The following is a 27,131-nucleotide window of genomic DNA, read 5'->3' as shown; positions in this document are numbered from 1 at the left end:
ACAGACACAGAGAACAGATTTGTGGTTGCCAAGGGGGAGCGGGGGTAGGGGAGGATGGATTGGGAGTTTGGAGTTAACAGTTTACCTATTCTATTATGTATAGAATGGATAAACAACAAGGTCCTACTGTATAGCACAGGGAGCTATTTTCAATATCCTGTGATAATCCATAATGGAAAAGAATATGAAAAAAAATGTCCATATATGTATAACTGAATCACTTTGCTGTACAGCAGAAATTAACATTGTAAAACAACTGTACTTCAATTTAAAACAAAACATAAACATAAAAAAGAGTAACAGGTGCTTGAGGGAGTCAGCCATCACCCCGTATGGAAACTTCCTACTGAGTTGCAGGTGACTTCAGGTGGGCAGAGGAGAGATGGGTGGGCCACCATCAGCTTCTGCCATGTATTCTTCTTGTCTTCAAGGGAAACTCTAAGAAAGGGACGTTCGTCCAGTATTCCCAGCTGCCCCCTTTCCCCCTCTTCCTGTGCTTCGTGTGTTTCCCTTCCAAACCCACCCCCCAGAGTCCTTATTCTCTGTCTCCTTTCCAGGTAATTGGGTGGGGATGGGGGCTCAAAGGCAGCTTTTGCCTTTTAGCGGGTGAACAAAGAAGGAATTTTCAATTATGAAATGTCAGCTGATTGAGAAATATTTTGGGGGAGAGACAGAGATCTACCCAGAGCCTTGAAATAAGTTACCTTATGGGCTTCTGCCAGATGTCAGCTCACTCCCAGCCCCGGGGATTCTGTTGTTGATATGATGATATCATCATATATGATGTATATCATCACCTTATTTTCTGCAAGACCGCAAACCAGGAGATATTCTTCAGTCGACATTTGGAATTGCCACAACTGTAAAGTGACGGCGACTTTACAGTGACGGCACTGTGTCTGCGAGTCGAGAATAAGAAAAGAATTCAATAAGTTTTCAAAATATTCATCAAAAGAATTCTTTTCAACAGGGGATCTTTCTTTCTCTTACAAGAGGAGCTGAAGAGCCAGAACTATCACAGAAGCTATCAGCCAAGGATGGAGCGAGTCATCCTACACCTGAAATGATGACATTCCCTATTCCTGCCACACGCAGGCATCTCCATGGTGACTAATTGTCACATCCCAGAGCAGACAAGAACACAGACACATAGAGAAATAGCACGAGCGGATGCATGGTGATTCAGTTTCCATGCAAATGGTCTAAATCAGAACAATAAAACGAAGGAGATTTCTTAACATGAATTATCTAGGAATTGATTTTTTCCCCCCTCTGGTAGCATTTCTTTTTACACAGATTATTTTTTAAGTTGATTTTTTTGTGGGGTATGGAGGGAGTGACAAGCCTGTTAGGGACCAGAATAATAAAAATCATAAATCTGGAGGGAGTTCAAGCGGTCACCTTGCTCAGCTTCTGGTTTCCAGGCGGAAATGATCACTAACAATGGCGTTCTGAAAGAGTCTGCAGGAAGGATGATTGGAGAGTCTTTTTCAATATCCCAGCTTGCACGTTTTAACCCTCCAATAGGACAGTCCCTTCTTATATCAATTGTGTGTCTCTGCACTGAATTTTAAGTCTATGTTTTATATTCTGTTCTCACTGGCACATGGAGAACAGCTGGTCACGGCGAATGCTACACTCTGCATTTATGATAATATATTTACCCCTAGCACTCTGGGTTCCTGGTGTTTCTAAACCAATAGAGTTGGCCCTTCACAGAATTACCAAGGAGAAGGGAGTAGGGAATAGCTGGCTGGCGTGGGTGTGGCAGACTGCAATTTGTCCCCCTACATTTGCAACAGTTGTTTAAAATAAAACTGCTTTCCCTAAATTTCTGCAAGCTGGCGTGTGGGTGAGGTGGTCCAGCTTTGGCCATCCAGACCCAACGCCTTGTTGGGGGGCAACAAGAAGGGAGAAAGTGCATGGAACAGAGCGGCCCCTCCCATCAGGACAGCCCCCCCCCAGGACCTAGCGCTCAGAGAGGAACGAACTCCCTCACGTGGAAGTCTGCCGCCCATTAGCTTTCATCTTGGCGCAGTCTCCGCTGTACCCTAACCCAGTGGTCCAGCCACTGGCACTTGAGCAAGCCAAATAGGAAAGAGGTCGTGTAAAAAGCCTTCCCCAAGACAGTAGCTCTCAGCTTTTCCTGCCCCGCAGCCGCCAATAACACACACGACGAACGGCGTTCGCATATTCGACACTCTCAAGGGCAGAATCAGATTTTGAAGAAATTCCTCGAAATGTGATGGTTAAATAAAGCTCCGTGCGCCTCCCAGATGCCCACAATTCTAACGGTCCATCAGCTGGCTGCTCTCCCTGGATTGAGGCTGGGGCAAGCTGGGCTGGGCTCCCACACGCTTCCAGGTCCTCAGGCTGAAACGCCATCCATCTCTCCCTCTCTAGAAGTCACAGGGATGGAAAGACAGTGGAGTTACCACAGGCTCACCTGAAGGCCACATGCAGATATTAAAAACTGTAGATCATTCACAAGTTTCCATCTGTCAAGACACAAACACGGTCCAGCCCTTTCGCTAGGCAGGTCTCAGTGGTGTGGGGACCCGAGCAGGAAAAGGAGAGGGGTTAAGGGGCGGGGGCAGGCAGCAGAACACGGCGGGCCATGGAGCACAGCTCCCGCTGATTCCTCATTTTTTTCCATATTAAGATTTGCACCCCTTTTGGCCCCGTTGCTCTTTATCTCATCTGATTCTCACTGTTAGGTGTGTCTCTTAGGGAAAGACAAGTAACAAGGAAGTGATGTGCACCCTTGATGGCTCTAGCCCCTCTTTCCTCCCTGGTGAGCTGGGCCAGGCCAGGAGGGACTGTTCATGACTCCATTAGTACCCTGAGCTTTTGGCTTAGTTTGGATTCAGCTGCAGGGTGTCCCTGCCCCCTTTCCCTAAGGCGTACACCCTGGTCTTAGCCATCTGAGTTGTACTACTCAGACCCCTTCTTCCTAGGGACCAGAGCAGATCTGGCCAGGTCGGCCACTTGCTGCCTCCCCTCCATGGGACACTGGCCTAGGCCTCTGAGGCTCCCAAAGGCAGGGCCCTTTCAAGTAGGGACAGCCCCTGGTCTTACTGCACTGGGACATGAGGAGAGAATACAAGACCATCTTGAAAAAGAAGAGCCAAAAAATATCCAAGGTGAGAACAGTTCTAAGACGGCAAGACAATCCCCAAAAGAAGGCACTCCACTTAGAAACAAAGAATTTTAATATATCGGGACAAAACTATAATTCAAAAAGATACATGTACCCCTATGTTCATAGCAGCCCTATTCACAATAGCCAAGACATGGAAACAGCCTAAATGTCCATCGATAGATGAATGGATAAAGAAGATGTGGTACATATATACAATGGAACACTACTCAGCCATAAAAAGCAATAAAATAATGCCATTTGCAGCAACATGGATGAACCTAGAGATTATCATAGTAAGTGAAGTCAGAAAGAGAAAGACAAATACCGTGTGATATCACTTATATGTGGAATCTAAAATACAACACAAATAAACTTATCTACGAAACAAAAACAGACTTGTAGATATAGAGAACAGACTTGTGGTGGTCAAGGGGGAGTGATGGATTGGGAGTTTGGGATTAGCAGATGCAAACTAGTATATACAAGATGGATAAACAACAAGGTCCTACTGTATAGCACGGGGAACTATTTTCAATATCCTGTGATAAACCATAATGGAAAATAATATGAAAAACAATGTATATATATGTATAACTGAATCACTTTGCTGTACACCAGAAACAAGCACAACATTGTAAATCAACTATTCTTCAATAAAATAAATTTTTAAAAAAAGAAGAATTTTAACATTTTTGCCCTCCTCCTCCTAAGAATTCCTCCCTCCAACTCAGGGTCCAGGAATGAGTTTTGACTTGATCAACCATTCTCCCCAAAGGGTAGAGTGGAGTCGGTGTTGCAAAAAGAAAACATTGAACTCCCACAGAAGTTAAATGGGACAGGAACACCACTAACAGCCTTATGAGGCAGCAGGGAATTTTTTTTCAGTTTGTTTGTTTGTTTGTTTATTTTAGCTGTGTTGCATCTTCGTTGATGCAAGCGAGCTTTCTCTAGTTGCGGTGAGCCAGGGCTACTCTTCGTTGCAGTGTGCAGGCTTCTCATTGCGGTGTCTTCTCTTGTTGCGGAGCACGGGCTCTAGATGTGCGGGCTTCAGTAGTTGTAGCACAAGGGCTCAGTAGTTGTGGCTCACGGGCTCTAGAGCGCAGGCTCAGTAGTTGTGGCACATGGGCTTAGTTGCTCCACAGCACGTGGGATCTTTCCGGACCAGGGCTCAAACCCATGTCCCCTGCATTGGCAGGCAGATTCTTAATCACTGCACTACCAGGGAAGTTCCAGCAGGGAATATTTATTATCTCCGTTCTACATCCAAGGAAACTGAGGCTCAGAGAAGTGAAGTGATTTGCGCAATATCACAAAACAATTTAGAGGCAAACCAAGAATAGTTCAACTTACTGGACTCCTGGTCATGCTTTTGCCTGTCCCAGGATGGTCCAAAGCTTCTACAGCTCCCTATCCAACCCTCCCACCCCAAGAAACTCACCAGTTTATTAATGCATAAAACTCACCAGTTTATTAGTATGCATTGTGATGTGTGTTGAAACACGAGCCGACCTGCCTTGGTTGAAATTGCCCTGAAATCAGAACCTGGACGAGGACTCTGGTGTGGGCGGTCTTTTGGGAAGGGATCCCAGGAAGCAGGAATAAGAGTGTAGAGACAGTGAGATGAAGAAGGAGAAAAGCTGATTACAGATGTAACAACTGGGGCTCAGTCCTGCTGGGGGTCCTCCAGAGAACCATGTGAAATGCACTTCAGATTTCCCTCCAAAGGATGGCAGCTGGGGTATTGATCCACCAACTCCTGCCCCCATTGGTTGAGGATCTCTCACAAGAGCTTTGCCCCTGCATTTCCAGGTTGAGTGAGATCCTGTGGCTTCAGAAGATGCCCCAAGGCAAAAAAGTAAAGAGCCGTGGCAGTGTTGGAAGTGGGAATGGTGGAGACGGTGTGCACCGGAACTCTCCTCCAAGGCGGCAGCTGAAATCAGAGGTGGGCTGAGTGGATGGCACCTGGACATCAAAGGGTCTGCTTCACCACCGTTAAGATGGTTGGGGGTCAAGAGAAAAAATGACATGAAGAGCAGGCAGGACAGTCAGTGAGCAGTTGGATGAGAAGACACATAGGGGGTGGCAAATGTGTGTGTGTGGGGGGTGTGAACTAGTGGTGGGAGGAGTGTTTGGCTTTTACCTAGATTCTCTTTCAAGAAAGAGTCCAGGATCTGGAATGAGAAGACTGGGGCTTAAGTCGCAGAGCTGCTGGGATCCAGCTGTTTCACTTGGACAAGTTCTTGACCTTTCTGTAAATAGGAATAGTAATTCTGCCTGCCTCAAATATTCCACAGTGATGTTGTGAAGGTCAGACTGAGCTAATGTATACAGAGAGCTTTGCAGGCTGTGATGGACCACACAAATGAGCTGCTGTTGTTGTTACAGAAAGTGGTATAAGTGCTGCTTGGGCTGTAAATCTCATCTCCTCAACTTCCATGCAATCAACACACAACTTCCCCATTTCTAATAGATAGTGCAATTTTAGTCTACAATGTGCCAATTCTCTTTACCCATGGTCTTGCTTACTTTTGTTATTTATCCTCACTTATCCTTCGTTAAATTGTTTCAAGTATTGCTTGTATCACACTTGTAGACACTGGAGTAGAAAATGGTAGAATTCATATAAAGACCAAGTTGGCAATGTCTATCAAAATGATAAGGACAGGGCTTCCCTGGTGGCGCAGTGGTTGAGAATCTGCCTGCCAATGCAGGGGACACGGGTTCGAGTCCTGGTCTGGGAAGATCCCACATGCCGCGGAGCAACTAGGCGCGTGAGCCACAATTACTGAGACTGCGCGTCTGGAGCCTGTGCTCCGCAACAAGAGAGGCTGCGATAATGAGAGGCCCGCGCACCACGATGAAGAGTGGCCCCCACTTGCCGCAACTAGAGAAAGCCCTCGCACAGAAACGAAGACCCAACACAGCCATAAATAAATAAAAACAAAAAACAAAAAACAAAACAAAACAAAACAAAAATGATAAGGACATTTACCCTTTGAGCCAGCAAAACCACTTCTAAGAATTTATTCTCCTGATTATCTTCACACACATGAAATACTTAAGTACAAAATTATTTGTTTCAGTATTTTTTGTAAGAGCAAAAGATTGGAAACAGCATAAATGTTTACAGTAGGGTATGGGTTAAATAAACCATGGTACCTCCACAGAGTGGGATCCCATGCAGCTGTTACAATAATAATAATAATAATAAATCCAGAAACTCTGTATGTTTTAATATGGAAGAACCCTAGGATATATTGTTAGGTGATAAAAACAAGGTTCAGAGCACTTTATAAAGTATGCTACTATTTGTATATGGAAGGGAAAAACCCAAATATACAAGAAAATAATAAAAATGATTACCAGAGAAGGCCAGAAGCTGAGGAACGAAGTGGGCAAGGACAGGGGTGAGACTGAGCTTGTTCAATGTATGACTTTTTATTCATTTTGATATTTGACCCAATGTATCATCTACCTAAAAATAATTTAAAATGGAAACAAACAAACAAAACCAAGACTAGCTCTCTCCTGGGTTTCTTTTGTCAAATAAAAACTGGAAAAGGTAGCTAGGAAATAGAAGCTGACTTGGTTTACCAGATGACTGATGACAGAACTGAAATTCTAATAACAAAGGGCGTGGGGCAAACTCACAATCACCTAATAAACCTAGTGCTCTGCTATTATTAGGATCTCTGATAGGAATGACCAAAAAGTGCTCCAGCCAAACCCAGTGATTGTGGAAAGAGGGTGGAGAGCTCACTTAAGGTTTATTATCATTATTATCATAGCATTATTATGATTACTTATCAGGAGTTTTGTAGACTTTACCTCATTTGGTCCTCCCAAAAACACTGTGAGGTATTTACCATCACCATCCTCGTTTCCACTTTACAGAAGTGAAAACTAATCTTGGAGAGGCTAAATAATTTCCCCAAAGCCACAAAGTGCTGCTGGGATTCAAAACAGGCTTGTTTACATTACGAGAGAAAAAAATTATCAGATGCAAATCCAATTTACCCACTCAGCTATTTGTTTTTTAAAAAGTGTTTATAGCGAGCATCTATTAAGTGGCAGACACTGTAGTAGATCCTTGTGACACATCCAGCAGATTAACCTTCTTTAAACATAGACTAGATGCTTTTTAGAGATTGTTTTGGGAGTTTTCTGTCTACTTCCTGCTCTGTAGAGGCTGTGGCTAGGCTAGCTGCTTGCAGTGGGAGAACGGATCAAGATGGGCCTCTTTTTCCCTCAGCTTTTCACTTTATTGATGGTTAGTTAAGCCCCCAAGAATCAGGAGGAGAGATAGTAGAGCCCACAATACTGGCTCAAGATGCAGATATCCCAATATGCAGCTCAGTGAGTGTCCTATTCTCTGGTCAGTCAGTCCTTGGGGAGGAGGAGCTAGTAAGAGCAGCAAAAGAGGTCAGAGGTGAAAATGTGAGGAGGGGGCAGGGCAGAGGGATCCCCCTTACCACCTCCATCTGGCTCATTCACACACCCACATCTGAGCAACATTTCCATTGGACTCTAAGAGAAATATAAATAGTGAAATCTCCCAAATCTCAGAGAGAACTATTTTATATTTTTATTAACCATCTTAAAGAAAGATCGCCAGGGAAACTCAAAGATTTTGGTAAAATATGATGCCAATGAACTATCAAGTAGAAGTGACACTTTGAAGGCTGTGCCTCAAGAATTTGGTTAAAGAAATTGTCCTGCTTACGTGAAGCCCATAGGACTGAAAGGTGACTTTTTCTGAACAGCTTCTTTGCTCCAAATACTGAGAAATCTGGGGGAAATCTACCACACTGCATTACGTCCATTCACAAAGCAACTGACAGCATTACATAGTTTGTCAATAGGAGAATGTGGAGCAGAGCCTGCCTAATCTAGGACGTTTCCCACGTGGTACAGCTTTTAAAAGTCTGAGGGCTTCCCTGGTGGCGCAGTGGTTGAAGGTCTGCCTGCCAATGCAGGGGACACGGGTTCGAGCCCTGGTCTGGGAGGATCCCACATGCCGCGGAGCAGCTGGGCCCGTGGGCCACAGCTACTGAGCCTGCGCGTCTGGAGCCTGTGCTCCGCAACAGGAGAGGCCGCGACAGTGAGAGGCCCGCGCACCGCGATGAAGAGTGGCCCCCGCTTGCCGCAACTGGAGAAAGCCCTCGCACAGAAACGAAGACCCAACACAGCCATAAATAAATAAATTAAAAAAAAAAAAAAAAGTCTGAGATATCTGACTTCCTTGGGTATGTTATACCCAGTACCTCTCCCACTCAAGCTAGATTCAGTTCCAACTTGTCTTTACTGTTTCCCTGATTCTATTTTCCATACAGGTACTGAAGTCAGGGAATTAGGAGTCACAGGGAAGACAATAGTCGAGGTAGACAACTGTTCAAGTGAGGAGACCTAATAATAATGAAAGGCAGCACTTTGAAAATCCATCAAGACCAGAGTTATATGGGAGTGGTTCAGATTCCCAAGTCATGTTCATTTTATTAAAGACCTTTTAGTTCTCTTCAGACCCTAATTAGCAGGATGGGGCAATGTCCTTCAGAACTTTACAACTTTTGGACAGCTGCATATATTAATGAAGTTAGAACACACCCTCACACCCTACATAAAAATAAACTCAAAATGGCTTAAAGACTTAAATATAAGACGTGACACCATAAAACTCCTAGAAGAGAACATAGGCAAACGTTCTCTGACATAAATCATAGCAATGTTTTCTTAGGTCAGTCTCCCAAGGCAACAGAAATAAAAGCAAAAATAAACAAATGGGACCTAATGAAACTTATAAGCTTTTGCACAGCAAAGGAAACCATAAACAAAACGAAAAGACAACCTACAGACTGGGAGAAAATATTTGCAATGATGTGACTGATAAGGGCTTAATTTCCAAAATACACAAACAGCTCATACAACCTAATAACAGAAAAACAAACAACCCAATCCAAAAAATGGGCAGAAGACTTAAATAGACATTTCTCCAAAGAACACATAGATGACCAACAGGCACATGAAAAGATGCTCAACATCGCTAATTATTAGAGAAATGCGAATCAAAACTACAATGAGGTACCCTCTCACACCGATCAGAATGACCATCGTTAAAAGGCCTACAAATAATAAATGCTGGAGAGGGTGTAGAGAAAAGGGACCCCCCCCTACACTGTTGGTGGGAATGTAACTTGGTGCAGTCACTGTGGAAAACAGCATGGAGGTTCCTCAAAGAACTAAAATTAGAGTTGTCATATGATCCAGCAATCCCACTCCTGGGCAAATACCTAGACAAAACTATAATTCAAAAAGATACATGCACCCCTATGTTCACAGCAGCACTATTCACAATAGCCAAGACATGGAAACAACCTAAGTGTCCATCGACAGAGGAATGGATAAAGAAGATGTGGTACATATATACAATACAAAATGCAATACTACTCAGCCATAAAAAAGAATGAAATAATGCCATTTGCAGCAACATGGATGGACCTAGAGATTATCATACTAAGTGAAATAAGTCAGAAAGAGAAAGACAAATACCATATGATATCACTTATATGTGGAATCTAAAGTATGACGCAAATGAACTTATCTACAAAACAGAAACAGACTCACAGACATAGAGAACAGACCTGTGATTGCCAAGGACAAGGACAAGGGGGCTCAGGGAGGGATGGATTAGGAGTTTGGGATTAGCAAATGCAAACTATTATATATAGGATGGATAAACAACAAGGTCCTACTGTGTAGCACAGGGAACTATATTAAACATCCTGTGATAAACCATAATGGAATAGAACACGAGAACGAATGTATATATACATCTGAATCATTTTGCTGTACAGCAGAAATTAACACAACATTATAAATCAACTATACTTCAATAAAACAAATCTTTACAAAATAAAAAAATTTCAAAAAGAACTTTACAACTAAAAGAGCATGTGTAGGGTGCATCACGTGTTAGGATGCATGACAGAGACTCTGGTGTTCACTCATACCTAGTTCTCCTCTCTTTGGGGGCATGTGGGTGGGTTTCACGTTCTTGCTCTCCTGGTGGTTAGGCAGACGATGTGATTAGTGCTGGTCAGTGGGCTGTAACTGAGGTGTCATTCACCAGGGCTGAAAGTTTATTTGCTGGGGTGAGAAACTTCAGCCCTCTTTTCTCCTACCATGATGATCTTGGAAGCCTGTGTGAGGAGAGTCATAAGAGTATCTGATACCACTGAGCCACCACATGGAGGACAGCTGCCCAGAGAGTTTTCTAGATTCGAAGTGGACTTTGTGTGAGTGAGAAGGAAATGTTTATTGTTAAGCTCCTGAGATATTCATGTTGTTATTGCAGTTTCACTTAGCTTATCCTAACTGGCACAGTGTGGGCTTTTAGCTTGCTATAGCTAGAGTCAACTCTCAAAATGAACTGAAATCACACAGAATATTAGAAGTTAAAATCTCAGCCACCATCCCACAGCATTCGTAAAGAATAATCAAAATATCAGTTGCCATCATTTATAATTACTCCCGCAAGGTAAGCAGGAAGGCACTAATTTCCATCTGAGTTAGTGGCATCTCTGTTGGTGGGAATGGAAGGAAAATACCAATTTTAGTGAATCTGAGGAATAAAGAATCTAAGTTTGTTGTGCCATAATTAAAATTTTATGTTTTGTTTAGCAATAGACTCATGAAATGACTTAAAAACAAGTCTTGGACTTCCCTGGTGGTGCAGTGGTTAAGAATCCGCCTGCCAGTACAGGGGACACGGGTTCCAGCCGTAGTCCGGGAGCCGCGGAGCAACTAAGCCCATGCGCCACAACTACTGAGCTTGCGCTCTAGAGCCCCCAAGCCACAACTACTGAGCCCACGTGCCTATAGCCCATGCTCCGCACCAAAAGAAGACACTGCAATGAGAAGCCTGAGCACCACAATGAAGAGTAGCCCCCGCTCGCCACAACTAGAGAAAGGCCGCGCACAGCAACGAAGACCCAATGCAGCCAAAAATAAATAAATAAATAAATTTTTTTAAAAAAGTCTTAAATTGTATTGTAACTTCTGAATCATTACTTCCCCCTCCTTTTTTCCCCTCCTTTTTCCTTCCATAGTGCATTACAAAAGTTTTCTATCCTCGGCTCAAGAAGATAGAACTGTGGATCAGTCAGGATGTTTTTGGCTGCAAGTAGCAAAACCCCCCCCGCAACCCAAACTAGCTGAAATAGTCAGGATGTGAATTATCTCACATTACTGAGGGCCTGCGGGCTTTGTGGGGCTCCGGGCTAGCCCATCCAGCAGCTCAATCATGTTATCAAGGACTCAGATTAGTTTCCAAAGCTGATAGCGAGGTAGTTCAGCAGATCCAGACACCACATCCATACAGGATGATGCCCGGAAGAAAAGAGATTGTCTCATCTTGTGTTTCTCACTTAAGAGAGGAAACACTTCCCAGAAGCTACTTCTTATTGGCCAGAAGTGGTTATATGCCCAATCCTGAAGCTATCACTGGTGAGAAGGATAAAATTGTCATGATTGGTTGAGAACAGTTAGGCCAGGTTTAAGAGGGTGAGCATTTGGGTGGAATGGACATTGGGGAGTCTATCACAGACATTACCTCTATTTCCATTTTGCAGTCACAGAAACAGATGTTCTGGGTCATTTTTTCTTTTGATTCTCCTGAGTTGATCCCTTGTATCTTAATTCTTCTATCACTACCAAGGTCAAGATTTTGCAATAACTTCCCATCTGCCTGCTCTGGCTCATCTTGTTTTTCTCCAGTCCACTGTACACATCTCCTGTTGGATGAAGGTTCTTAAAACCTGCTTCTCATGTTGTCACATCTTTATCTAATTACATCAAATGTCTCTCTCTTGCCATTGGTTTTAGACGCAGACTTCTCTGGGTGCTTCTACCTGTCTGGGTGGTTTTATCACATGGACCCCATCCACCACTAAAAGGCAACCCACGCTCTTCAAGTGGCTCTCCACACGGCTTCCCTCACCGAACACATCATTCCCTGCTTCCGTACTTCTGTGTTGTATCTCCCATCTTGAACACCCTATTTCACTGTCTCTGTCTGTCCGAACCCTTCGCTTTCTTTAATCATCTCAGACTCACCTTCTTCATGAAGGTTTTCTTGGTTAACTCCAGCCCACGCTGACCTCTCTTCCCCGAATTCTTACTTCAGGTATAGCCAACACCACAACTGATTCTTAATATGTGTTGAGCTGCTCTCCCCAAATAAATGAAGCATGTCCTGAGAGCAGGGACTATTGTTCTGCTTCGTTTCTGTCCCATGCCATCTTTGCACATTTGTCACACCTGATTGATCCTTCAATCAGCAAGCAATGACTGAGACCCACTCCTCATGGTTACACTGTGACATTAGCACAGATGGAATCAAACAACCTGATCCTATTGGAAAAATTAACATTATATGTGCACATTTTGCTACTCATATGGGACAGAGAGAGGTCCCCTCTGAGTAAGTTAAGCTTAGAAACAGGACTGGGAGTTGAGTTTTGTATCTGGATGTTTCTAGCCCACTTTTGATAACTCAAACCTGTATACCTGTTGAGAAGGCCATGCTTTTGGAATTGCATTCCAGAAAAAATCCAGAAGGTTGACAAGCATTTGGTTTAGCCTCTTCAACAACAGAGTTCCAGTCATGCATATGTACGTACCATCTTTTGTTTATAAAAAATGACTTGAACCTCAATTCTTTTTGTTTTTTAATGGGGAAGTGTTCATAGACACATTCATGTCCACTTGCTCTTTCCCCTTGCAAACAGTAATATGCATTTGGTGGTCTGGACGAGGCCTGCAAACAAGCACCATTGAACAGAGAGAAGGAAAGTGTCCCTTAGAGGAATCGGATTGCTCCCCTACTCTGTGCTATGTGCACCAGACCCTGTAAGGCTCTCTGGGCACTGGGCTGCTTGTGCTGTATGTGACTCTGTGTGATGGGAATTAACACCTAATTCTATGTCCCAGCTTTATTGCTGAGGTCCGTAATGAGTCAGTATAATTAAGCACCATGTGCCTGGTTAGTTAGTTCAGGTGTCTAAATCTGTCACAATAAAGTAGGTGATGTTAAACATGTTTGGATTAGAACCTTCTGGAGCCAATGCCAATGCAGACAGCTATATTAATCACATGGGAGGTTATCTTATTTGAGATTTTCTATGCACCTCTGAGTTAGTGTTTCATCCATCATGGGCTTGCTGAAGACATCTGTAAACTTTGATTTATTGCACTGTTCCTGGTACCGAATTAAATAGCATTATACTCAAATATATTGGCTTAATTGACAGGTAGAGATTTAATCCTGTTAATTACCTAGCCAGCTTCAAAGCTTCCATTAACCCCTTGCTGAATCGGCGAGATTCAGAAGAGGTATCTCAGCACCTCTTTTGGGCTCAGGTAAATGCATCATTGTCCTTCCTCTTCAAAGAGTTTACTCTCTCCAGCCCCAGTTTGTGAGCGAACATGCACACCCATGAGACAAGTGTGGCACATCAGGGTAGCCCCCTGTCTGACTCCAAAGAGACCATTCCTTTAGGTAAATGATATCAGGAGGTTTGTAGTCACGATCTCTCCTGGCTTTGCATTTTTATGTGAGCATCTATTACGATAACGTGTGAAAGTTGTTCATTCATTTATTTATTCAACACACTTTTATTGAGCACTTACTATGTTTAGGGACTTTGCTTGGCTGGAAGGAACAAAAATATATGTAAAGACAGTTGAGACCCTCAAGAAACTTACATCGTTTATAAATCATAAAGTGCTCTACAAACCTACAGGACACTCATTAATGATGATAATCCATGCTGTTATAATGCATACTAATAAGTTATCCATACCAGAAAACATAAGTGTAGCTAAACTTCATCTTTCTAGAACCAGTACTTCTAACAAAGGACTGGTGGAAAATTCGTGGAAATTTTGAACACTGTGGGAAAAAGACCACAGAAGACATTCGAAGGAGGCAGATTTTTCTGGAACTTTTTAACTCATCCATCACAAAGCAGCTATGTTCTCTTCCTGCACACACGGCAGGACCCCACCAATGGAGCCACCTGCTAAGCTTCTCTACTCCTCAGGTCAACTGATGTCCTCTCTGTTCCTGGTCACTATGCTAGGTGTGGAGGGCACTGAGAGAGCAGACTTCTCTACCTTCTTGGAGCTCACAGTCTAGTGGAGACAAGAGATTAGTAAGAGGACTGTGACAGAGGGTCCCACGGGGGGCTCTTGGAGCCCAGAGTGGACACGCTTAGCCTGGGAGGATTCAAGTAAGGCTTCTTGGAGGAGGAACTCTCTGAACTGGGTTTTAACAAATGCTTAACAGTTATCCCGTTAAAGAGAGAAGGGTGTGTAAGGGGAGCAAGTTAGAGAGTGGCAGTTTGCACAACATGAGTAACCTGGCCAAAGGCACAGAAGAGTGAAACCAGAGTCCTCCCAGGAAGCCACAGTACTTACTGTTTGTAAATTAAATGCAATGAGTAACCTCGGTTGGGACTGGGCAAGGGCTATGTCACGAGAGTCTTGTAGGCCAGGCTAGGAACACGGTGCTCAGGAGCCAGCAGAACATTCCAAGCAGGAAAGTAAAATAGTTGGGCTTTCTAAAATTGGTCTATGCAGCGATCAACCTGGTGGGACAGTGGAAGATTTATTCACGTTTCTCAACTTCAATAACTTTTAAATGAGTGATCAACCTAGTGGGAGAGTGGAGGATTTATTCATGTTTCTCAACTTGAATAACTTTTAAGGGAAAAAAATTTTTCTTGTACACTCCAAGAGCACTTAGTGGACCAAGGTCCATGAAATTCATGATGCTTTTTTAAAATTCATTTTTATATAATTTCACACTTACAAACTAATTGTGAGACATACAAAGAACTCCCATATAACCTTTACCCAGATTCACCAATTGTTAACGTATTGTTGACATTTTGCCCCATTTGCTCATCTATCAATCTATCTACCAACCTACTACAGACACACACACACACACACATTCACTGAGTCATTTGAAAGGGGTTTGCAGCCTTTATTCACATTCATAATTACTCCAACGTCTATTTCCTAGAGATAAGAACTTTCTCTTTTTATAAAAAATATTTATCAAAAATCAGGAAATCTGACATTGATACAGTAGTATTATCTAATCCAATCTTGCTAATTATCCTAATAATGACTCATGATAATTTTAAGAACTGTGATGTAAAAAAAGAAACCCAATTTTATGCAAATATCTTTCATTGGCAAATTATTACTGAAACAGAAATTAATCTTTATAATAATAAATGCTTTTAGATTATCATAAAAATAAAAGGACAGGATTTTAAGACTCTCCTAGAACTCATGGATTTCTGGATCCATGTTTGAGGAAAATTGTTGGAAGCCAAGGTGGAGACAGGAAGAGCTCTATTCATCATGAAAGCATAGACTGTATTTTACTGTTCACACTAGTCAGAGCATCAGAAAGTTGAGAAGTGGGAGAGCAGAGGTCCCATCTCTGTTCAGCAAAGTTAAGTACAAAAAGCCTGAAGGACCTAGGAACCAGGGAAGGGATTCTGCACATTGACACTCAAGCCAAATACAGAGCAGGAAAGGGGCAGAGAGTAAGGCCAACAGTACTACCATGCCCTGTCTCTTAGCAGGCACCAAGTTTGGAATAAACAGAGAGAAAGAGAAAACATGGGGAGAAAGAAGGATGCAATTTCCATGGCTCAGTGGGAGGACAGTTCTCTGAAATCAGAGGAAAATTTTAGTGGGTAATGTGATATTGTTAGTAGTATGTAAGAAGATATGGGCTCTACAAAACAGAATAAAGTAATGGGAGAAACTGAGATGAAAAGGCAACAGGGTGAAATAAAAACGGAGACAGTGGAGATAGGCTTGCAGGGAAATGAAAGGCAAAATTATTTATTTATTTGTTTATTTATTTATTCTTTCATTCATTCATTTTTAAAGAATTTTTAAAAATTCACTTTGGAGGCAATAAAGGACAGAATTGAAACTGTGGGAAATAGGCTCAGTGATGGGGCCTTTACTAAATTTAAAAGGCTTAGTTGTTCCAGGCACATTCAGGAGACAGAGAGAAGCATGATCACTGAAACTTTAATAAACCTCTTAGTCTTTGATGAGGGAGGCAATATAAATAAGGACAAAGAGAATGTCCAACAATAGATCTACTTCAAAGCTTGTAAGTTTCAACAGCATTCTATCAAGCACCTCTGCTGCATTACCAATGCTGAACTTAAATACGAGACCATAATGACAAACTCAATAAATTCAGATGAGTGGAAATTATGTGGATTGAAAACATAATGCAGAAACTTCGGCATCACATTCTGGCTTACTAACTGAACCTTGGTTCCTTAATCTGTAAGACATGAGGATTAATAATACCTACCTTCTATGCATATTGTGAGGAGAAAATGAGTTTTACCGAGCTTATTATAGTGGTTGGCACATAATAAGCACTCAATACGTAGTAGCTATTGGTAATTTTACTATTGTTATTATTTTTTGGTCACATCCTCTTTTACCCCAAATGAAAGTTTAAAGAGAAAAATAATAAAATAGATCAGCTATGAAGATACAAAGTCTAATGGAAGGCAGCCAAAGCACTACCAATACATAAACTGAGACTCAAACAATTTTTTTATTTTGTAAAAGAAAAAAAAAGAATAATAAGAATGCAAAGAAATGATACAAAGAAATGGAAAGATATCTTGTCCTCTTGGATTGGAAGAATAAATATTGTTAAAAATGCCCATACTACCTAAAGCAATCTACAGATTTAGTACAATCTCTATCAAAATGCCCATGGCATTTTTTCAGAGAACTAGAACAAATAATCCTAAAATTCATGTGGAACTACAAAAAAGACCCCGAATTGCCAAAGCAATCTTGAGAAAAAAGAACATAGCTGGAGGTATCACCCTCCCAGACTTCAGACTACACTACAAATCTACAGTAATCAAAACAGCATGGTACTGGCACAAAAACACACACATAGATCAATGGAACAGAAGAGAGAGCCCAGAAACAAACCCACACACATTTATGGTCAATTAATCTACCACAAAAGAGGTAACAATATACAGTGGAGAAAAACAGTCTCTTCAGTAAGTTACTGGACAGCTATATGTAAAGCAATGAGATTAGAACATTTCCTCACACCATATACAAAAACAAACTCAAAATGGATTAAAGACCTAAATGTATGACATGATACCATAAAATTCCTAGAAGAGAACATAGGCAGAACACTCTTTGACATAAATCATAGCAATATTTTCTTGGATCTGTTTCCCAAGACAAAAAAAAAGAAAAGCAAAAATAAACAAATTGAATCTAATTCAACTTAAAAGCTTTTGCACAGCAAAGGAAACCATCGACAAAATGAAAAGACAACCTACAGATGGGAGAAAATATTTGCAAATGACATGACTGGCAAAGGGTTAATATCCAACATATATGAATAGTTCATACAACTCAATGTCAAAAAAACAACCCAATCAAAAAATGGGCAGAAGACCTGAATAGACATTTTTTCCAAAGAAGACATACAGATGGCTAACAGGCACATGAAAAAATGCTTAATGTTGCTAATTCTTAGAGAAATGCAAATCAAAGCCACAATGAGGTATCACCACACACCTGTCAGAATAGCTATCATCAAAGAAGTCTACAAATTACAAATGATGGTGAAGATGGGGAGAAAAGAGAACCCTTGTACACCGTTGGTGGGAATGTAAATTGGTGCAGCCACTATGGAAAACAATATGGAGGTTCCTCAAAAAACTGAAACTAGAACAACCATATGATCCAGCAATTCCACTCCTGGGTATATATCTGGAAAAAACAAAAACACTAATTCAAAAAAATACATGCACCCCAATGTTCATAGCAGCACTATTTACAATAGCCAAGATATGGAAACGACCCAAGTGTCCATCAACAGACAAATGGATAAAGAGGATGTGGGGAAAAAAAAATGTATGTATACATACACACACACACAATGGAATATTACTTGGGCATAAAAAGAATGAAATTCTGCCACTTGCAGCAACATGGATGGACCTAGAGAATATTATGCTTAGTGAAATAGGTCAGAGAGAGACAAATACTGTATCACTCATATGTAGAATCTAAAAAGTAAAACAAACTAATGTATAAAGCAAAACAGAAACAGACTCACAGATATAGAAAACAAACTAGTGGTTACCAGTGGAAGAGGAAAAGGGGGAGAAGCAAGATGGGATTAAAAGGTACAAACTACTATGTATAAAATAGATAAGCAACAAGGATATAGTGTACAGCACAGGGAATCATAGCCATTATCTTGTAATAACTTTTAATGAAGTATAATCTGTAAAAATACTGAATCGTTCTGCTATACACCTAAAACTAATATGATATTTATTAATTAACGATACTTCAATTAAAAAAATAAATAATAAGATTAAAACCAATGTTAGGAAAACACAAGAAATAAAATGGCAGAGATAAAAGCAGAAATCACTTTTTTAAAAAATAGCATAAAATTAGTATAGTTTTGGAGGTGAAACAGCAAAATATATTCACTACTTATAAATTTAAGTTTTAAAAAGATGGAGACATAAGCATAGTTCTATATAACAGGGCTGAATACTGTAAAAATGTTACTTTTTCTCAGATTAGTTTATCAATTTATTAAAAACCCAATCAATATGCTGATGGGACTATTTTGGGGAAATTGGCAATCTAATTACAAGGTTCATCTGGAGAACAGGTGAGAGTAGCTAAGAACGTTTTGAAAACATTCTAATAATATTAAATTCATCAGAACAGTCTAGATTCAGAAGAAAAGCTATTTTGAGAGCAGAGTGACATCAGTATAAAAAGGACCTTATTCAACCTGATACCTCATTAAAGTACTAATTGTCATTAATCTGGAATTCACACCTACTCAGTCCCAGCTCTAGATATTTTTGTCTCTTTGATGCACAGACCTCCAAATCAAATAACAGAAAGACAGGTTGAAAATAAATTGCTCAATGTCCCTCAACGAGCCCAGAAAAACAGTGAAACCCTAAACCATAAATATCTCTGGATCTTATTCAAGTGGAATCATATGTGTTTATTGAATTTTGTTATTTATTTTAAAAAGTCTATTTTAATCACAAAAGGGATTTGGCATGCACAAGCCATTTCAAATCCTTTTGGTTATTTTCAGTCCATAGGTTTTTCTCATCTTCAGGCTTGGAAGATTGGGAAGGTCATGTTCAAATTTTAACTTTATTGCTCAAGGACAAACACTACCATTTGTAAACAATTTCTAAAGTGACTGCTAGAATAATTCTCAAGTAGGTTTTGTTTTATACTTAAGGCCTAAAAATAAAGCAGGCTGCTTTCATCCACCATCTGAAGGAAAGGATAGGAGTTTTGATGATCGGGGGTGTGGCTTGGGGAAACTGCTGAGTGGGATTGACTAGGCTCAGGACGCCTGGGGCTAGTAGAATAAAGGTGGGACAGAATGCACAAGTTCCCTCCAACCTTCCTAAAATGACAAGTGTTATACGGAAAGATGGGGAGTCTCAAAGTCTGGGGGAGTAGTACAACAATCAAATGTTAGTATCAGTGCTGATTTCAGATACTCCGTACCGTAACCAGGCCATGGGTTAAGAAAATGTGTTCTAGAGTCAAAAAGACCATGAAATTAGCCCCAGTTCCTCCACTTGCTAGCAGTCTAATGTTAAACAAGTCCCTTAAACACAGACTCCCAAGTTCCTGGTCTCTATATCAGGTATTACACAGATCTAGACAAATGGTAGCCAATATTACTTGGTATAAAAGACTGTGGTCATTGTAAGTCCAAGTTTCTCATCACAGGGTGGTAGAAAATGAGTTGAAAATACATAAATGTGGTAGGCAAAAGGAATTCTAACAGGGGACGTATGGGGTATAATGTTTTCACTGTATGCATGTGATGGGGCAGGAAGAGAGAATATAAAAATAATAAAGATTAAAAATTATATGACGTACACTATGGGGGAAAACTATACATATTAATGCTGGTTTAAAAATACTAATAAACCCACAGAAGAGAAAATCCATAGAAGTTTGGTGTAAAGAAGAAAAGGCAGGTAGAGTGGATGGTCCAGAGAAGCACCGGCAAGTCAGCTTTGAGAGAAAGAAAGGATGCTGACGCTAAAACATCCAGCCTTTGAGAAGCCAGTTAGGACGTCATTCCTGTGTGCTAGGGAGGACACAGAGTTGTGGGGAGGAAGGGGAAGATGGCATGAGGTCAGAGGGTCCTGCTGCGCCTGGGTGACCTCTGTCTGGTGGCTCCCATGCATGTGGGAAGGCCCAAACAGCCCTGAGCAATGGGAGAGAGTCAGGCACAGACCAAAGGGTCTCTGTGAACTCAAGTACAAGATTTATAACCATGAGCACAAACATGCTTACACTCTTTATGCTTATTCTCATGCAGATCATTAGATGAAATAAATTGGTATTGACACCAAGTAAAGCTTACAATAGCACTGAACTTTCAACTCTCTTCCAGTAGATTTCTTATCTTTCCCAATTTGTGGCTCATCTATTTACAACTTAAAGAGATTAGAAGGATATTGATGACAACATAATGAGTGTGGAGTAAATGGAAGAAAGGGCTCTACCTCACACTTTGTAACAATGATTATATGATTGAGCAAGATATAAAGCCACTGGCTTGATCTGAGGTTTATAGAAACAGGACTTTTAACCATACGGAAGTAGCTTTTAGCATCCATTATGCAAAGGTACCAAGATCTTAGCTCACATGTATCAACAGAGTTGACTGGGAGGTGTGGGAAAGATGGAGGGATAAGGAATTTGTTATAAAAATTCAGGAGTATCTTTAATCAGAGATGGAACTAACTCTGCCCTTTCCTGGATCAGCAAAAAAGAAGCTTTGTCTCCATTATCTGTGTCCCACGGAGAGGAAGAAGAAAGAGAGACAGGATAGCATTAGAGAAGGCAAGAGAGGGCCAAGATAGCCAAGCTCTCTTTCCTCCACATTTTGCAGTTATTCTTAAATAAACTTGAGCAAGACAAGCCACACTGCTATGTGCCATGGAAGACAAACTGACAAAGCACATGTTTTATTTGATGGATTATTTCCCATTCGTGATAGAAATCTAGCAGAGAGACCCCAATGGGTCCCCTTGTTATCCCCTGCTGAGAATCTAAGGCAGTTAATCTTTTTAAAGCTCAAATTCCTCCCAGAATATTCCAGGCACCCTGGAGTGAGGGTGTCTCATGTGAATTCTATGCATTAGTTATCTTGGTTACACAGTACAGTTTTCCTTTTCCTGTTCATTGGATGATGCCAGATTGGGTCAACTCCAAAAGCAACATCTAGGCATGAGTTCTCCACCTAGGTCTTCACTGCGGCTGCCACTAGCTGATGTCTGATTTGAAGGCCTAACTATCTGAGCAAAGGAGTTTTCATGTGGCACTTCTGAAGTCCCTGGCGCTATCTTCCACCATTGCAGAGCTGCTGGGACCAGTATGGCGGTGTCTTGTGTTCTCAGAGCCCTGTGGCGATAATGATGAAAAACTCTGGGAGATTTGACTTGCTCTTTTATTGCAGAGCTCAGCCATGAGCACCTGGGGTCCGAGCCAGGAGGGGATGGTTTGTGTGACAGATGACTTACTCCACTCAGCTGCAGTTCCCCGGCACAATGAGATGAAAAAAATGCTATCCTCTTAGTAGCTGGTACAAGAATTTATCTTAGGAAGAGACTTGCCTTTTTGAGAAAAATGCCTTGATAAGCTCACGTGTGTAGTCAATTCGTTTGAAGCATAGCTGTTCTCTGGTGCCAAGGTTTCAGGGAAAGAGCCAAAGTTACTCTGCTTAAGAAAGCAAACCTTATTTATCTATGTGTTTATTTTGTCTTGGAGATGGGAAAGAGGAGAGTATAAAGGAGGAAGAATAAGATACCAAGATGGTGGGAGATCATGGGTTACACAGTGGGATTCTTCTTCACTAATATTATTAAAAACCATAAAATGCTTGGTTTGTTTGGATTTCTTATGGAAACCAGTGAATGGGGGCTGACCTTGTGCATATGCTGAGTCTGGGCAAAACAGAGGCCACAGAAACAGATAAAGGAAGGGGAGACAGGCCAGTTGCCATCTGCATAGCTATACCAGGTCCGTTGTCTGAAATCAAACCTGTGCAGCCTACCTGGTCCTTGATTATACAAACTGAGCCCAAGGGGATGTGCCCCATCAGGGCCCAGGATGAGCTCAGACAGGTTTGTAGGTCAGGGTAGGTGCAGCTTAGGAACTACAGAACGATTCAGGCACTACTGAAAATGGAAGCAAAACAGACCTCAACAAGCACTTCCTCTGACCTTCTTTGTTGTTCTGTCCCCTTCCCTCTTCCAGGAGGGGCCTCTACAGGCTCAGAGGAGTCTTGGCACCTGGACAGCTGCCAGTAACTAAATCTCTCCCATTTCCAGTAAGACCTCTACCTCTGCCCCAGTTTCCCCTTCTATTCCATTCCCTGCCTCTCCACGCATTCCACACGCATTCAGTGAGCACCTACTCCGTGCCTAATGCTTCAGCAGGCTTTGGGCGTACAGAGGTAAACAACACACAGTCTATGGGAAACCAATGCTCAATTTCTCTGCACCATTGGTGGGCTGAGCTCCAGGGGACTGACCCCTTATTCCTCCCTGCCTTTTGAGCACACTGTTGAAAATACAATGCTTTCGTCTACAGAGGTTTTAATCATTTCCTCATCTTCAAGCTCAGTCTATCACAGAGATGAGTTTTGATTCTAGCATTTCTCACACATTTTCATTATTTCTTATATGCAGGTGCCTCCCGTGTTGGTTTTCTATTGCTGCTGAAACAGATTACCACTAACGTAATTGCTAAAAGCAACACAAATTTATTCTCTTACCAGTCTGGAGGTCGGTGTGGCTGTGTTACTTCTGGAGGCTTTGGAGAGAATCCTTTTTTTTCACTTTTTCCAGCTTCTATATGCTGCCATATTCCTTGGCTCATGGCCCTGCAACACTCTGACCTCTGCTTCCATCATCACTGACCTTTATGACTCTGACCCGCCTGCCTCCCTTATGTATGGACCCTTTTGCTTAATTAGACCCACCTGGCTAATTCAGGCTACTCTCCTCATCTCATGATCCTCAATTTAATCACACCTGCAAAATCCCTTCTATCACTTAAGGCAACATATTCACAGGTTCTGGGGATTAATATGTGGGCATCGTTAGGGGGCCATTATTCAGCCCACCACATTCCCCCAGTATAAAAAAGACTAAAACAAATTTCTTTTAATAAAATTAAAAAATATAAAAGACTGCCTTTGTCACCCTGCCCCTTCTGGAGCTGTGCTCGGTCTCACAATGTCAGGTCCACAGTGGTCTATGGGTGGAAGGCCAGTCTCCACAAGATGTTGGGGGGTCATCTTGGACATGAGGTGCAACTGAGAATTAAAAATGATAAAATCTGCTCTTCTTAAAATTAATTAATTAATTTAACAAACACAAAGAGCCTACCTTATTTAGATGCTGTTCTGAGGCCTGGGGGAAATAGCAATGAGTGAAACAGAGGAGTCTTTGATACCATAGGGTTGATGAACTAGGAAAAAAAATACAGAGGCTTTTTCAATGTCATATATCATTAGGGAATTGCAAATTAAAACAACAACAAGGTATCATACACATCTATTAGAATGCTAAAATCCAAAACACTGACAATACCAAATGCTGGTGAGCATGTGGAACAACAGGAATTCTCACTCGTTGCTGGTGGGAGGGCAAAGTGATACTAACACTTTGGAAGACAGTTTGGTAGTTTCTTACAAAGTTAACCATATTCTTACTGTATGAGCCAACAATCATGCTCCTTGGTATTTTCCCAAATGAGTTGAAAATTATATCCACATAAAACCCTGCACACAAATGTTTATAGCATCTGTATTCATAATTGCCAAAAATTGCAAGCAACCACAATGTCCTTCAATAGGTGAATGGATAAACAAACTGTGACCCATTCATACAATGAAATATTATTCAGTGATTTAAAAAAAATAAATGAGCTCTTAAGCCACCCAAATGACATGGAGGAATCTTAAATGCATATTGCTAAGTAAAAGAAGCCAATCTGAAAGACTACATATTGTATGATTCCAACTGTATGACATTCTGGAAAAGACAAAACTACAGAGACAGAACAGAGATCAGTGGTTACCAGGGATTTGGGGGAAGGAGGAGAGATGAATGCGTGGAGCACAAGGATTTTTAGGGCAGTGAAACTATTTGTATGATACCACAATGGGGGATATATAACATGTAACGGTGGATACATGACCTATGCATTTGTCAAAACCCATAGAACTGTACCACACAAAGAGTGAACCCTAATGTAAACTATGAACTTTATGTACCTTCTACTCAATTTTTCTGTAAACCTTAAACTGTTCTAAACATAAAGTCTATTCATTTGAAAAGGCATAGTATGTTGGATGATGTTGTGTGCTATGAAGAAAAATAAAGCAACACACAGGTATAGAAGTAATGGTGTGGTGTGGTGTGGTGTGTGTGTGTGTGCAAACTATTTTATATTTTAGATGGTTAGGGATGACCTCACTGATGATGTGATGCTTGAGAAGTCTTAAAAAAGTGATGGTGCAAGTCATACAAACTTCTGGTGTAAAAAAAACACAACCCCTTACAGATCAAGGGAAGCAAGTGCAAAGGCCTTGTGGCTGGCATGTGCTTGGTGTGTTTGGTGTCAACGTGGCTGGAGTGGATGAGCTGGAAGAGATAGCAGGGGTGGGGTGGGGGAGGACCATGTCATGGAGCACCTTGCAGGTCACTATGGAGAATTGGGATTTTACCCCGAGGGAGATGGGAGCCCCTGGGGGATGATGAGCAGAGGAGAGACACGGTCTGATTTATTTTTAAGAAATTTCCTCTAGGAGGAGCTTCAAGCTGACGGAAGAGTAAGAAGTGGAGATCACCTTCCTCCCCACAAATACATCAGAAATACATCTACATGTGGAACAACTCCTACAGAACACCTCCTGAACGCTGGCAGAAGACCTCAGACCTCCCAAAAGGCAAGAAACGCCCCACGTACCTGGGTAGGGCAAAAAAAAAAGAAAAAACAGAGACAAAAGAATAGGGACGGGACCCGCACCGGTGGGAGGGAGCTCTGAAGGAGGAAAAGTTTCCACGCACTAGGAGCCCCTTCACGGGCAGAGACTGCGGGTGGCAGAGGGGGGAAGCTTCGGAGCCGCGGAGGAGAGCGCAGCCACAGGGGTGCGGAGGGCAAAGCGGAGAGATTCCCGCACAGAGGCTCGGCGCCGAGCAGCACTCACCAGCCCGAGAGGCTTGTCTGCTCCCCCGCCGGGGCGGGCGGGGCTGGGAGCTGAGGCTCGGGCTTTGGTCGGATCGCAGGGAGAGGACTGGGGTTGGCGGCGTGAACACAGCCTGAAGGGGTTAGTGCGCCACAGCTAGCCGGGAGGGAGTCCGGGAAAAAGTCTGCAGCTGCCGAAGAGGCAAGAGACTTTTTCTTGCCTCTTTGTTTCCTGGTGCGCGAGGAGAGGGGATTCAGAGCGCCGCCTAAACGAGCTCCAGAGACGGGCGCGAGCCGTGGCCATCAGCGTGGACCCCAGAGGCGGGCATGAGACGCTAAGGCTGCTGCTGCCGCCACTGAGAAGCCTGTGTGTGAGCTCAGGTCACTCTCCACACCGCCCCTCCCGGGAGCCTATGCCGCCCGCCACTGCCAGGGTCCCGTGACCCACGGACAACTTACCGGGGAGAACACACGACGCGCCTCAGGCTGCTGCAACGTCACGCCGGCCTCTGCCGCCGCAGGCTCGCCCCGCCTCCTCCGTACCGCTCCCTCCCCCCGGCCTGAGCGAGCCAGAGCCCCCGAAGCAGCTGCTCCTTTAACCCCGTCCTGTCTGGGCGGGAACAGACGCCCTCAGGCAACCTACACGCAGAGGTGGGTCCAAATCCAAAGCTGAACCCCGGGAGCTGTGCAAACAAAGAGGAGAAAGGGAAATCTCTCCCAGCTGCCTCAGAAGCAGCGGATTAAATCTCCACAATCAACTTGATATACGCTGCATCTGTGGAATACCTGAATAGACAACGAATCATCCCAAATTGAGGAGGTGGACTTCAGGAGCAACGATATATATATATTTTCCTCTTTTTCTCTTTTTGTGAGTGTGTATGTGTATGCTTCTGTGTGTGATTTTGTCTGTATAGTTTTGCTTTTACCATTTGTCCTAGGGTTCTGTCCGTCCTTTTTTTTTTTTTTCAGTATAGTTTTTAACTCTTGTTATCATTGGTGGATTTGTTTTTTGGTTTGGTTGCTCTCTTCTTTCTTTCTTTCTTTTTTTATATTTTTTTATTACTTAAAAATTTTTTTATTTTTAATATTTATTTTTATTTTAATAACTTTATTTCATTTTATTTTATTTTTTCTTTCTGTCTTTCTTTTTTTCTCCCTTTTATTCTGAGACATGTGGATGACAGGGTCTTGGTGCTCTGGCCAGACGTCAGGTCTGTGCCTCTGAGGTGAGAGAACCGAGCTCAGGACATTGGTCCACCAGATCCTCCCAGATCCACGTAATATCAAAAGGCAAAAGCTCTCCCAGAGATATCCATCTCAACACGAAGACCCAGCTCCTCTCAATGACCAGCAAGCTACAGTGCTAGACATCCTATGCCAAACAACTAGCAAGACAGGAACACACCCCACCCATTAGCAGAGAGGCTGCCTAAAATCATAATAAGGTCACAGACACCCCAAAATACACCACCGGACGCGGACCTGCCCACCAAAAAGACAAGATCCAGCCTCATCCACAGGAACACAGGCACCAGTCCCCTCAACTAGGAAGCCTACACAACCCACTGAACCAACCTTAGCCACTCGGGGCAGACACCAAAAACAACAGGAACTACGA

General features: G+C 42.3%; 1 protein-coding gene across 4 annotated transcripts in view; it reads right to left on the bottom strand.

Moving 5' to 3' along the window:
• SLC35B4 (solute carrier family 35 member B4) overlaps positions 1-26,062 on the bottom strand; it is a 129,981-nt gene extending 103,919 nt beyond the window's left edge. The window contains exons 1-3 of one of the 4 annotated variants that reach the window (XM_059933350.1): positions 25,970-26,062; positions 23,707-23,788; positions 14,618-14,787 (exon numbers count right to left, since the gene is read on the bottom strand). The gene's annotated coding sequence lies outside the window, so the exon portion shown is untranslated. Of the gene's footprint in view, positions 1-14,617; positions 14,788-23,090; positions 23,157-23,706; positions 23,789-25,532; positions 25,735-25,969 lie in introns of those variants that run through there. The other 3 variants (XM_059933348.1, XM_059933349.1, XM_059933351.1) reach the window with 3 other exon arrangements.
• Positions 26,063-27,131: the final 1,069 nt, after the last annotated feature.

The sequence above is a fragment of the Balaenoptera ricei genome, chromosome 9 (assembly GCF_028023285.1).
Source record: "Balaenoptera ricei isolate mBalRic1 chromosome 9, mBalRic1.hap2, whole genome shotgun sequence".
NCBI classification, from domain to species: domain Eukaryota; kingdom Metazoa; phylum Chordata; class Mammalia; order Artiodactyla; family Balaenopteridae; genus Balaenoptera; species Balaenoptera ricei.
The sequence above is the reverse complement of the archived record's forward strand: the minus strand, read 5'-3'. Positions and strand labels throughout refer to the sequence as shown.